Source organism: Panthera pardus, unplaced genomic scaffold (genome assembly GCF_024362965.1).
Source record: "Panthera pardus isolate Hobbes unplaced genomic scaffold, ASM2436296v1 HiC_scaffold_17, whole genome shotgun sequence".
NCBI classification, from domain to species: Eukaryota; Metazoa; Chordata; class Mammalia; order Carnivora; family Felidae; genus Panthera; species Panthera pardus.
Window position 1 is genome coordinate 89,184,105 of NW_026526732.1, and position 13,493 is coordinate 89,197,597.

At 34.0% G+C, this 13,493-nt stretch overlaps 1 protein-coding gene and 1 pseudogene across 5 annotated transcripts in view; both read right to left on the minus strand.

The window, feature by feature from the left end:
• ADGRB3 (adhesion G protein-coupled receptor B3) overlaps window positions 1-13,493 on the minus strand; it is a 721,030-nt gene that overhangs the window by 540,494 nt on the left and 167,043 nt on the right. The gene's annotated exons all lie outside the window — the stretch shown is intronic.
• On the minus strand, window positions 12,286-12,847 carry LOC109248197 (adenosine 5'-monophosphoramidase HINT1-like; annotated as a pseudogene).

Below are 13,493 nucleotides of genomic sequence, written 5' to 3' on the forward strand. Positions count from 1 at the left end.
CAAAATATCATAACATTTCTTGGGTCTATCTGCCTGAGGATAGGAAGACTTGATAGTTCATTATGGAACAGCAGATAATTAGAGCTGCAAGTGACAAATAATTAAATCTATATTTCTATGGGAGAAAAATGAGATTCAAAAAAGTTTTGAGGGACCGAGATTTACATAGCTGGTGGGACATAGCCAAGACTTCAACCTTTTCATCTTTTCCAGTAAAGCTTTCACACTAGTTGTGCCAATGAGTCTAAGTTAAAATATTCCTCTCTTGTGTTGCACATCGTTGAAGTTCTCCATCAGCGCTTTCACACAGCACAACGGCTTGGGCAGGGCTTTGGGAAAGGAAAGAGGAGTCAGGAGGGACTTGAGGATCTGCTGTGGGCCATTCATACCGCTGGATGTTCAGTCCCAGTCCAGGCTCCTTCAATCCTCATTAAAGGAAGGGGCACAGGGCTTCAGGTTCTACATGAAGGTGTGGTGACACTACAGGTATGAGCCAATAAACTGCCTCTAATTCCTAAACTGCATCTAAACGAGTCGGTGCTTGTTTCCACCCAGATTGCAAAGAGTGCGCATATGGAGAAGGCTGAGGGCCATGCCTTTACTCTGCATTTTTTTCTCCTCTGAAGTCTCTGGTCTGTGAGCTTCTCTCTCACGTAACATAGAAAAGGAGAAGGAATTGGTCCCAGCTGCAAAAAGCTATTCTATTCCCTCAGTTTGGCTGCTTTAGAAAAGAAAAAGAGAGAGGGAGAGAATAATTCCGTGACTCATGTTCTTTTCTAACCTCCTTAACTCCAGCCAAAGAGACATATCATGACACTAAACATTTAAACTACCAGCACAACAGTTATTTTACAGTAATGAACAGGCACATGGCAACAAAAATTGTGAAACCACATTATTTTTTTCTCAAAGTTCTCCCATATAACTTTCCTACATGTATCATAATCATTCTTTTTAATTGCCTCTCTGCTACTCACAAATGCATTTCTCTTGAAAATCAGCATGAAATATAAGCATAGCTACAATTTATTTAGGGCCTACCATGGAAGCTGGCACTATCCCAGTTACCATACAAACATTTTTACTAATACTTGTAACTATCTTAAGGATTATTAGAAGGCCCATTTTACAGAAGTATTTTGGATGTTGCTGGGCATGTCACTATGTATTATTTAAACACAATGTTTGTAATGCTTTAACTTACATGTACTCTTCAAGAATTCTAGAAGCAGTTCTACAACATACTTTTTATACTGTACAGGAGTACCAGCTGGAAAAGAGTATTCAGATGTGGGGAGGATGGGGAGCTAGCTAGGATAATAAAACTAATGCCTTATAAGGAAGGAATGTGAAATACAAAATCACATATTTCACATAGAAGGACAAATGGAAAAAGTACCTTTTGACCATTAAATACCTCACAGCTGAATAAACTGTGTTTATTAATAACTGAATAACTTAATAATAATAATTTCAGTAATAACTGAATAAACTTTGTATCAAGTTACTGAAATACTGAGATACTAATACTAGCTACTGAGTTTTTCTTCCACTCTTTTATTCAACAACTATTTATAAAATACCAACAGTGGCCAAGCACATGGCAATGTTACTGGATCAGCCTCGAAGGAACACAAAGGTGAATAAAACAGATGTTCTACACTCAGAAATTTTAGTCTAGCAGGGAAGGAAGATATGGAATCCAAATACGTATTTTAGAAGATCTTGGGTGTTGAGAAGATTAAAGCCAAGGCTTATCTTAACAAGTCTCTTTGGGTTAGGAAATTTCCTCTACGTACTTCCCAAATAATATTTGAGAGGATGGCATTTAGCAGTATCACATCAGAATAGTGAGCTGCCAACAGGAAATTTAGAAAGATATATGGAATGGATTCAACAGAGCTGAGTTTAGGTGAGGTACTGGAGTCATGAGAAGTGAAAGCTCAGGTCTGGGCTGAGGAGAGAGGGCTGGGTGCAGTGGAGGTGAGGGTGCTAATACAGCCAGTCACCCTGAAGGCTCAAAACACTGGAAGGGGACTGAGGTACACAATTAAAGGGAAAAAGAAAGGGAGCACCAAATAACATTTACAAATAATTCACACACTGGTTTAGGGTTGGGTCTGTTTTTTTTTTTTCCCCCTTTCTTTCTCTCATTTGCCATGCCCTTTGTGTGATTACATTAATAATTTTAAGGCAAAGTAATGACAACACAACTGAACCTTTCATGAAGTAGAAAAGGTAGCTTGAGAGCCATAAACATTTAGAGGAAAATAAATAATACATTTATTTCATAAATAAGAATGCGCAAACCAAACTAATTAGAGCAAGGAGAAAAAAGCTTTCCTCTTTAATCTGGTTGTCATTAATACAGCAGGTATTATTTTTGCATTCCTGTAGAGCTAATTACAAATCAATTTTATATAATTAGATATTAATACTGTTATGTTTTCTAATAACTCTTCCTTTAACAGTGTCATAACAATACAGATTCTTAATAGGTTTCATGATAATAAATAATCGTAACTTTTATTTCAATAATCACTGGCTATTTGTTCTAAACTAAATATTTCTAGGTTTATTTCAGATTTAACACATCTTGGGATATTAAAGAGTACCTAAATTAGTTATTCAAAGTCAATTTAATTTAGTTTCCAAATTTAAAATCAATGAAATAACATTATTTTCCCCTTATATAATACCAACTAATGTTTTGTACTTTCAAGTGGAAGCTTTTGTTCACTGTCTGTAATTTTATTTGATCTCTGATTTTATTCACTTTGTCCAAGCATGGATCCTTGTTTGATTTCTTTGAGACCTTTCAGAGCTAAAAACAGAAGAAAAGATGCTGGAAGGCTTCCTCCCTATATCTGCCTATACTATCAAATATTTTCTTTCAGAATAGTTTTATCACAATCAGATTAAAACCAAAGCAGACATGCTCCAATAAATAGAAAAGGAAGCTGAAAAACATGAATGGATCCTATTTTAAAGACTTAATTGTATTAGATAAACTATAATGTCAAAAGGTAATTTTCTCCTGTTACCATATCCTATTTTTAAAATATTTTGTTCCAAAGCACTTTTATAGCCTAAAATTATGACATGGTGGGCCATTATTATTTCAGAGAAACTACAAAAGATTTTAGAAGTTCTTTATTCTGAGGAGGATAACATTTTACAGCTGAAAAGCTTAATTCTGTTCTAAAACACAGTATATAAAATGATTTTAAGAGTGTGGTGAATGAATATATCAATTTGAGTATGACAAATATTGTGCATTATATTTTTGAAAGTCAGAATATAGCATAACATATATCAACCAAATTATTACATCATCTTAGGAAATATGTAAAGCAATGCAAATATTAAGATTTTGTGGAAGATTCTTGGTTGTATATCTTTAACCTATGTCTATTTTTGCAATTATATACACAAAATGTGTTTAAGGCCCATGAGTGTTTTCCTCTTTGGCTGAATTTCACAATTCAAGAGTTTTCATGGACCTACTATCTCAAACAGGGACTATATACACACATATATATGTATTCTTGATAATCAAATTAGTCATATGTAGGTATCTTGAAAGATAAATGTTCGGTACTAAGAGTATTTCTGGATTAATAAAATACTAAGAAACTAAATATTCTCTTTGGGAAGTTGATAAGAAGGATCTCCTATATCAATAAAATTACACAGAATTCTCTTTTACTTCTTTCATAAATTTTAGGCAAGTTCAGTTTACTTTGACAAATTTAGCCTACTGGCTAATTAGACCAATGCTATAATTACCTGATATAAAGATTTACAACTAAATAAGGCCCATGTGTCTAGATTCAGTATTTAGTTTGTGAACACCATAAACAGGGGAAAAGATTAAGAACTGAAATTTAAGTTCTAACTCAAACTCTGTATTGAACACTCAAAGCATCTGAGCCAAAGGGCCTGAAGGACAGGATAACAGTTGTGAAAAAAATAAAACATTCCATTATTCATGGCAAGTCAAATTCTTTTCACTGTCTGGTTCATGCATGCTCTAAGTTAATGTGAGTTTACATCCCTGCTATTACATGGTATTATCAGGTTGAGTATCTGTTATGTTTGGAAGCCTATGTATAACTGTGACTATTTAGTATATTTAGCTGACACTACACCAAGCACAATTTAGCCCAGTGAATACAAAAGTGGTGTTCTATATTGAGGATGCTAAGAGCAATTAGATTCCTTGGACTCAATTCTTAAAGAACCCCTATGTAGCAATCTTTGTACATCGCCTGGTGGGAGCAACACTCACAATTAAGCACCTAATAAATGACTGCAATGAGGATAAGCCTTAATGTATTATACAGGCCACACTGATGTGTATACTCATTCCCAACGGAACTGGGCACATTAGGCAAGACACAAAGGAAAAAGAACTATGACAGTGCTACTATTGTCTATAAAGTACTATCAAAGTACTTGAAATTCTTCTACTCCCATTGGAAATTAATAAAATAATCTAATATACAAAAGTATTTAAACTGTCTGAAACACATGTTTACAAAGTACATGTTCTTTTTTAACAGTTAAATCAGAAATAAGAATTAAGGCAGATGCTACTCTCAAGCATATTTAATAATGTAAATGTTTCTATTATCTGTAAGCTTTCTGCTACCCACAGGAAAAATTTCAAAGTCTACCTGTCTGGTATTTAAGAATCTTAATAATTGGGTCCCAACCAATTATATGGTAGTATACACCACTACTCATATAAGGTTTCTGCAATATCTAGGTTAGTCTACTAATTTATTCAGTGTCCCCCCAAAATACTTTACACATTGTAAACTCATACTTTCATTCATGCCTTTCCCTCTGCACCTCTTGGCGCATGTTCAAATCTTACAATCCATAAAAGCACTAGCGAAACAATTCTAACTTCCCCATTATAATCTTTATCTACTACAACTAAATATTATCTCTTCCTAACTAAATTCATATTCACTGACTCAATGACTCAAATAACATTTATATAATTAATATTATATCAGTTTATTTTTTAAATTTTTTTTTAACATTTATTTTATTTTTGAGACAGAGAGAGAGAGCATGAACCGGGGAGGGTCAGAGAAAGAGGGAGACACAGAATCTGAAACAGTCTCCAGGCTTTGAGCTGTCAACACAGACCCCGACGCGGGGCTCGAACCCACGGACCGCGAGATCATGACCTGAGCCGAAATCGGACGCTTAACCGACTGAGCCACCCAGGGGCCCCTATATCAGTTTTTTATGTGTCTATTTATCTACCATCCTCTATCTCTCTCTATATCTACATTATATCACATTTATGCCATAGCATACAGGAAAGTGCCTTGTCCATTCTGATGCTCCCTAAGCAACTGTTTAAAAAAATGAACTGATGTGGCATGCTGAAAAGTCCAACGCTAACAATAATGATAACAACAATAATAATGATAAACAGGAAATACAAACCCTAGTCAGGTCCATTTCATATAGATTTATGCCATATATGAACTTAGGTAATTTGTCTGTTCACATACAGATGTAAAAAACTCAACAGGTTTCCAATACACAGAAAATGAAAGAGGCTAGAATTAAAATTATCCCAAATTGCTATTATATAAATAAAAGAGCACAGTTCAAAAGAACAGAAGTAGATTTAACTGTCAAGTTGATATTAAGGTAGAGTAGTATATTCATGCATTATATATCTATTGGCCATGTGAGGTTAAATGGAGATATTTGTTTTTTATCAATTTGGAAGATATCTTTATATTTAAAATAGTCCTCATAAAAAGAAAAGGGTAAAAAACTACAAAATGAAGTCACATTGTTATTTTTGTTAAACAATTTTCAAAAAATACTTAAAATTCCTAAAGCAGATGTGCTAAAAAAGCACATTTTAAAATATCATTTTATTAATGTGCTTTCTAACTACTCATATACAAGTTTAGTGGAAAGTACTACTATTCTTTCTTTTTTACCTGATCCTTTTACCAGTGTCTATTTCCTTATACTTTTTTTTTTTTTGAGAGAGAGAGCGAGCACAAGTGGGGAAGAGGGGCAGAGGGGGGGGAGAGAGAGAGAGAGAGAGAGAGAGAGAGAGAGAGAGAGAGAGAATCCTAAGTAGGTTTCACGCTCAGCACAGAGCCCAACATGGGCGTTGGAGCCCAACATGGGGCTTGGTCCCATGACCCTGAGATCATGACCTGAGCCGAAATCAAGAGTTGGACACAACTGACTGAGACATTATTTCCTTATACTTTTAAAGATACTTTCATAATTCCTTTGTTTTTTATTGTTATCACTCTACCTATTTTGTTTATGTCCTAAGCATGTTTCATATTTAGACTTTTTCATAATATTTACTTAATTATCCTTTCTTAATATCCATTCACCTAATTTCATTGTGATCTAATCATTGTCTATATCATCACCACACATTTTTGTCTTATCACCTTGTGTATGTTGTGCCATCTGCAAAAACATTCAAAATCATCTACCCCAATTGGACCACTTCTTCTCAAAGGAGAAAGCTGAAGTCTAGAAAAATCATTTGATTTTTTCTGAATCAAAGTGTCTGAGAAAATCAACTGATTTTTCCAGACTTCAGTCTTACTCCTCACAGGAATCAGTTTCCCAACACAGCTTAAGTAAGATGGTTGTCGATCATTGATCTTTGGAATGATTTTCAATTTATGCTCCTAAATAAGATAATAACTATAATAACAGAATGAAAATGAAATTGATTCAATGCTAGAAAACAGTCAAATATTAACATCCTTGGATACCCATGAGGAAGCTAACTTCTAAAACATATGGTATAACCAGGGACCCACGAAATTCTCTTACTCCAAAGCCTAGAGCACTTTTGCAGAAAAAATAAAAATGAACTTTTCACTAAATAATATATGCTAAAATATGTATTTTTTGACATTAAATTTTCAAAGCTTTGAAAAGAATTGTCTTGATTTGCATAATATCCTCATGTTGCAATTCAACTTCAAACATTAGAGGGAAAAAGAGGCAGAGATTAATATGTTTTTAACACAGATTAAAATGTACTTGTCAAAAAGAGGTCCATAGGAAATGTGTTTTTTCATTAATAATCAATATTTTCAACACTGATATTGGTAATATTTTTTTTTAATGAAGAATATCCAAAATTAGAATTTGACCTTTGAGACTGGGAATTCATCTCTTGCTTTTTTATGTTAATTTCTTTCCTTAAGCAAGAAAATTTATTTAAATTATATAAATAGAGAAATAGGATTATACTCTCAGAAGTCATAATTAAAATATGACCCCAAAAGTATTTTTTAATTTAAGGAAAATCACTATTAACAATGATCAAGCACCATCATCTATTATTCGGATTGTATTTACAATATTTGCCTGAACAAAATATGTTTTAACATCAAAAGATTTATAGCAAATATGTTGGCATGCAAACAGTGTTGGTATTCAAATTCTTAAAATAATTTTTATGTTTCAGTAATTCAGAGAGAGGCTATACGTATACAGCTTAATTATTGTGTTACTTAAACATTAATTACACTCATCATGTAGATTCTCTTGAAATAAAATCACTCTGTAAGTAAAAATTCATCATATCCTAAAATTATGTTGCTGGCGTTTTAAGGATGTACTTTCCAAAAGTAGTGAACAGAACAGGGTGAATAAATCCTTAGGAACTTCTGCTTTCCAGTGTGTTCCCCATAAAAAGTTTATTTTCTTAGAGTGTTCTGTGTTCTATACTCTTCTTAATGCTTAATGACAAGCCATAATATATTAATAGGTTTTCTAAGCCAATACATTTTTTCAATCAGGCCACAGGTCAGAATTTTCAATTAGTTTTACAGTTTAATTCAATAGATTTCAAACATCATTGGTACAAGATCATTTCTGGTGCTCATGAAAAATACAGATCCTTGAGCCTCATCTCAAGAGAATCTGACTTAGCAGGTATGGACTAACATAGGGGAAGTTCAACTTTTAGCAAGCACACAATGTTACTTATTCCAGGTTGTCTTTGCATCACACATGGAAAAATGCTGCTGTAGTTAATTCTCTGATAACAGCTACCTCTGTGAGGACCTTCTTTTATTCATTAAACATTCATATTTTTTCTCTCCTTTGTCTCCTTCTCATCTCCTCTTTTACATCCTTCCCTTTCTCCTCTTCCTTCCAGATGATATTCTCCATTGAATAAATATGGCATGTACTTTATATGAGTTATCTTGTATAGTATCTCTTGGATGTTAATGCATGCTGAGAGATACTATAACACATATAATTATTACAGCTGAAGTCTAACTTGATATACCAATTTATCCATTCGTAGCATTTAGTACTTACATGCAAAATAAGGACTATTTGGAGAATAAAAAAGATACAATCTGCATCGTACTGAAAATGAACTAGCGTTGAAAACATCTTAAATGTATATGCTAGTTAGGAGTAGCAAACGAAAGGTCTTGAAATGTGTGGTATTCTTCTCTCACCAGAGTATATGGGTAACAAGCCTGTGGGACCGAGAGAACTGTTCCAATGACATTATCTGAACTAGAAGCCAAATCCCTTACTTTGTATCCAGCTGACAAGGTGATGAATAATATCACCAAAACAGGCACTTCTCCCTTTTGACACCACTAAATGTCAGGTCAGAAACTACCATACTGGAATCCACGGAGCCTGATTTAATTTTATTTGGCTCTATTTTTGCAGGGATAAAAAGGAAATTAGATCCATCTGACCTTGAAATACTCTTATTGAACTAATTTTACAAATATTTTAGAGCTTTCTTAAAAGCACAAAAAAGTTATTGTGACTAGATACTGAAGTCAAGGAAAAGCAAATGGAAGTAGCATACTTAATAAATGTTTTCATGGCTCTCAGTCCACGAAACTGAGCTATTAGCTAATGACAAGTTTAACCACTGAGCTATTTTAGTGTTTCCAGTTACAGAGTGGCAGAGTATCTCCTAGAATAAAACAAAAACAAAAACAGAACAAAACAAAAAAACCTCTAGTTGATTTTCTTGTTTCACAGATTTCTGAACTTAAGTGAAATCTACATAAACATTTTTAAATGCTGTAATCTGAAAGAACTCTGTCTATGAGATACTGGTAATGGGGATGCTGCTGCCTGTGCATCATTATCACACTGTCTCTATTTTTATTTTGAAATTTATGATCAAGTGACAAACAGAATATATCACTGACGTCAGGCTAAGGCAAGTTTATAACTATTTCAATGTGATATGAAAGAAACATTTTCAATGTAACCATTATCTCATTGTTTATACCCAAAAGTAAGTTTTATTTGATGTATTTTATAACATGTTTAAGCAAATTCAGCAACTCAAGCTAAAGAGTTTTTCTATTGACATATCATCTCATACCTGTCAAAATGCTAAAATCAACAACACAAGAAACAAGAGGTGTTGGCAAGCATGTGGAGAAAGGGGAACTCTCTTGCACTGTTGGTGGGAATGCAAACTGGAGCAGTCACCCTGGAAAACAGTATGGAGGTTCCTCAAAAAGTTAAAACAGAACTACCCTATGACCCAGCAAATGCACTACTAGGTATTTACCCAAAGGATACAAAAATATTAATTAGAAGGGGCACATGCATCCCAATGTTTATAGCAGCATTATCTACAATAGCCAAATTATAGGAAGAGACCAAATGTCCATCAACTGATGAATGGATAAAGAAGATGTGGCATGCATATATCTATATCTATATCATCTATATCAATATCTATATCTATAATATACAATATTACTCAGTCATAGTAAAGAATGTAATCTTGCCATTTTCAATGACATGGATGAATCTAGAGGGCACTATGTTAAGCCAAATAAGTCGTACAAAGACAAATGCTATATGATTTCACTCATGTATGGAATTTAAGAAACAAAACAGATGAACATAGGGGAAAAAAGAAAGAGGCAAACCAAGAAACAGATTCTTTAAGTACAGGGAACAAACTGATGGTTACCAGAGGGGAGTTGGGTGGGGGATGGGTTAAATAGGTGATGGGTATTAAGGAGGGCACTTGTGATGAGCACTGGCTGTTGTATGTAAGTGTTGAATCACTAAATTAAACACCTGAAATGGTGTTTTATTTTAAAAAATGGTCAAAAAGGCTAACTTGTGTTACATCATTGATGTTAGAATAGAACTCTGTATAAACCTTTCTTGATGTTTCCTGTCAATAAATATCAAAGCATTAAAAATAAGCATACATTTAACATCGTTTTAAAAGTTTATTCTGAGTAATTACAAAGACAACTGCATAATGATATAGATGGTCACCATATTATGTAATGAATTAAATATATTATAAAAGTGCAATAACAGAGGACTACTTTAAAACTATTATATATTCCAAAGAGGAAATATTATGTAGATAACTCTGACTTACAGATGTGAAGATTGGTCAAAATGTACTATTATAAAATTTCTGATTATAATTTTTATATTCTTATTTTGTATTATATGGCCATATTTAAAAAATACACATAACAGATTTACACGCACATGTTTGTATAGATAGTTAGAAAGGAAGACAGCTAGATATTTAAAATTTTCAAGATATATTCTAATGTAGTAACAGTTATTGTCTCTGGGAAATGGAATTGTAAGTACTTTTCCTTTTTTACTTCAGGCTGCTTGTTGATTTATATCTCTACAATAAACATGAGTATTTTGTAAGTAAACAATAATGACAGTATTGTGTAAATGTTAGAATAACAAATCTCTAGACTATAATAATTGCAATTAAAATAAAAATTTTAAATATTTTAGCAACATAAACAATTCTGTTTGGCAATATGTGAATACACAAAATTGTATATCTGCTAAGATTCCAACTTTGTGTTATAAAAGTTATCTGGAATGGAACATAGAACACTGATGCCAAAAGTACTAGATTCTAGAATTATGAGGGTTTTTTTTTTAACATTTTAAATGTTAATACTATTATAAAGTTGTTTGAAAAAAAAGTATGAGCTCAGGTGTGTACATCCAAAATCATAATCTATAAATATGAAAAGCCTGTCCTGGAGTTCACACATTCAGTAGTTATTTATTTCTGAACATCTGGTAAATGGGTAAGTTCCTGACTGACTATAAAAGTAGAATGTGGGCTGTGACTACATGAGCCTAACTTTTTAGATTAAAAGTTAACAAGTGTAATCAGCTGGATGTTTTATTTATATTTGCTTATAGACAATGGCATGATGTCTGTATATTTTTAAAAGGAAAAAAGCAAATTCCAGGAATTAAAAAGTAATTCATCTAAACCTTAATACCTTAAATGTATCAATCATAAATATGGAATTTGCAAACACTCTTAGAATCCTAAACCTACATGGGACACCTGGGTGGCTCAGTAGGTTAAGCATCCCACTCTTTTTTTTTTTTTTTTTTTTTTTAACGTTTATTTATTTTTGAGACAGAGAGAGACAGAGCATGAACGGGGGAGGGGCAGAGAAAGAAGGAGACACAGAATCGGAAGCAGGCTCCAGGCTCTGAGCTGTCAGCCCAGAGCCCGACGCGGGGCTTGAACTCACGGACAGTGAGATCGTGACCTGAGCTGAAGTCGGACGCTTAACCGACTGAGCCACCCAGGCGCCCCTAGCATCCCACTCTTGACTTTGGCTCAGGTCATGATCTCATAGTTTGTGAGTTCAAGCCCCGTGTTGGGATCCATGCTGACAGTGCAGAGCCTGCTTGGCTCTCTCCCCGACCCGTCTTTCTTCCCCTCCCTGCTTATGCTCTCTTTCTCTCTCAAAATAAATAAATAAACTTAAAAAAAGAGAGAGAGAGAGAGAGAGAAAAGAGAAAAGAATCCTAAAACTACACAGGAAATATGAGTTTAAGTGTGGAAAATAAACACCATGGCCATCATTCCTTCATTTACAAACATCTGTGATATACAGGCACTGTGGTAAGATCTGGCACAGAAGTTCCTTATTCAGTCACATAAGACAGTCCCTGCCAACCGAACAGTATGATCTGGTTGGTGAAGATGGGCTCCAAACACCCCCTCCCCCCACCCCTCCCCCCATCCCCCGGTAGTTCAATGGCCACAGATAATATGAACTTTTATTTCTGGTCTCAAGGCCTTCAGTGAATGAGAATTCCAGAATATCCTTGTGGAAGGGGAAGTTCTTTCATGGGTTAGTGCAAAATAAGATGGAATTTGCTCCATGTGAGGTTTTCTTTCTTTCTTTCTTTCTTTCTTTCTTTCTTTCTTTCTTTCTTTCTTTCTCTTTCTTTCTTTTTTAACCATGCAACATTATCTTTTATTATGTATGGGCTTTTAAAATTATTCCCTCAATCTCCCCATACACAGGTAAAAACAAATATACTATTTAACATATTGGAACTTGCAAATATTGACCATTGCCTAGAGAAGGGAAAATTATCCCTAAAACATGCTTAACCAGGAGGCCAATTCATCTGCCGACCTCCAAGAACATGGAGATGAACATGATAGACAGACTGTCCCCCTTCTGAACCTTCATTCATCACCATTCGATAACCCTTCTTTAGGCCCAGATCAGCAGCACATTTTTTGCCAACAATCATTAAATGTCCAAGAAGACTTTCATCATCATCTTCTGCTACAGAAATCTGGGATATATGTTTCTTGGGTATCACCAGAAAATGTGTTGGTGCTTGAGGGGAAATGTCATGGAAAGCAAGACACTGGTCATCTTCAAAAATGATTTTGCCTGGGATTTCCTTGTGAATGATCTTTCCAGAAGATCGTGTCGCCATCAGGCCAGGTGACGTGAGCCTTGGTGATCTCATCAGCCATCTCGGCCTCCCTCCAGCGCCCATATGAGGCTTTCTTAACCATTCAATTACATCCGTTAACAGGATGGAGTTCAATAACATAAATAAAGTAAAATAGACTGAGAAAAGAAACAAGCTATTAAATAAGTGATCAATGTTTTGGGGAGATGAAGAATTTACAAAATGTTCACATTCCATTTTGTAGAGTGTGCATTCAGAGTATAGACTCATTTTAAGATGGCACTTTTTCAGAATCATGGTCTACCCACTAAAACAGAATGAGAAATCAGAGAAAAGTCAAAGATTAAAAATTATTAAAGATGAAAAAACAAGAGCTACAGTTAGTACTAATTGAATTGGGAATGATCTAACATGCAAAATAAACATTGAGAAATACTGTACTTTAAAATATTGATTTAAAATATTTAATTTTGTTGTAATAATTATGATAATAAATAATTTCCCCTAATTACTGCAAATCACCATTTAAATTGCAGAGAAACTATTTTTAATTCAATTTCTTTCATTAATTGCTTCTATATGAATGTCATATGAAGGAATATTATAGAATTTCCCTCACCAACAGCTTTGATGAAGGAAAGACTATCATCAGATAAATCAATACTTAGTGATAACTTACACTGTGCTAAGCACAGTGAGCGCAAAGATTAATGTAGACCCTA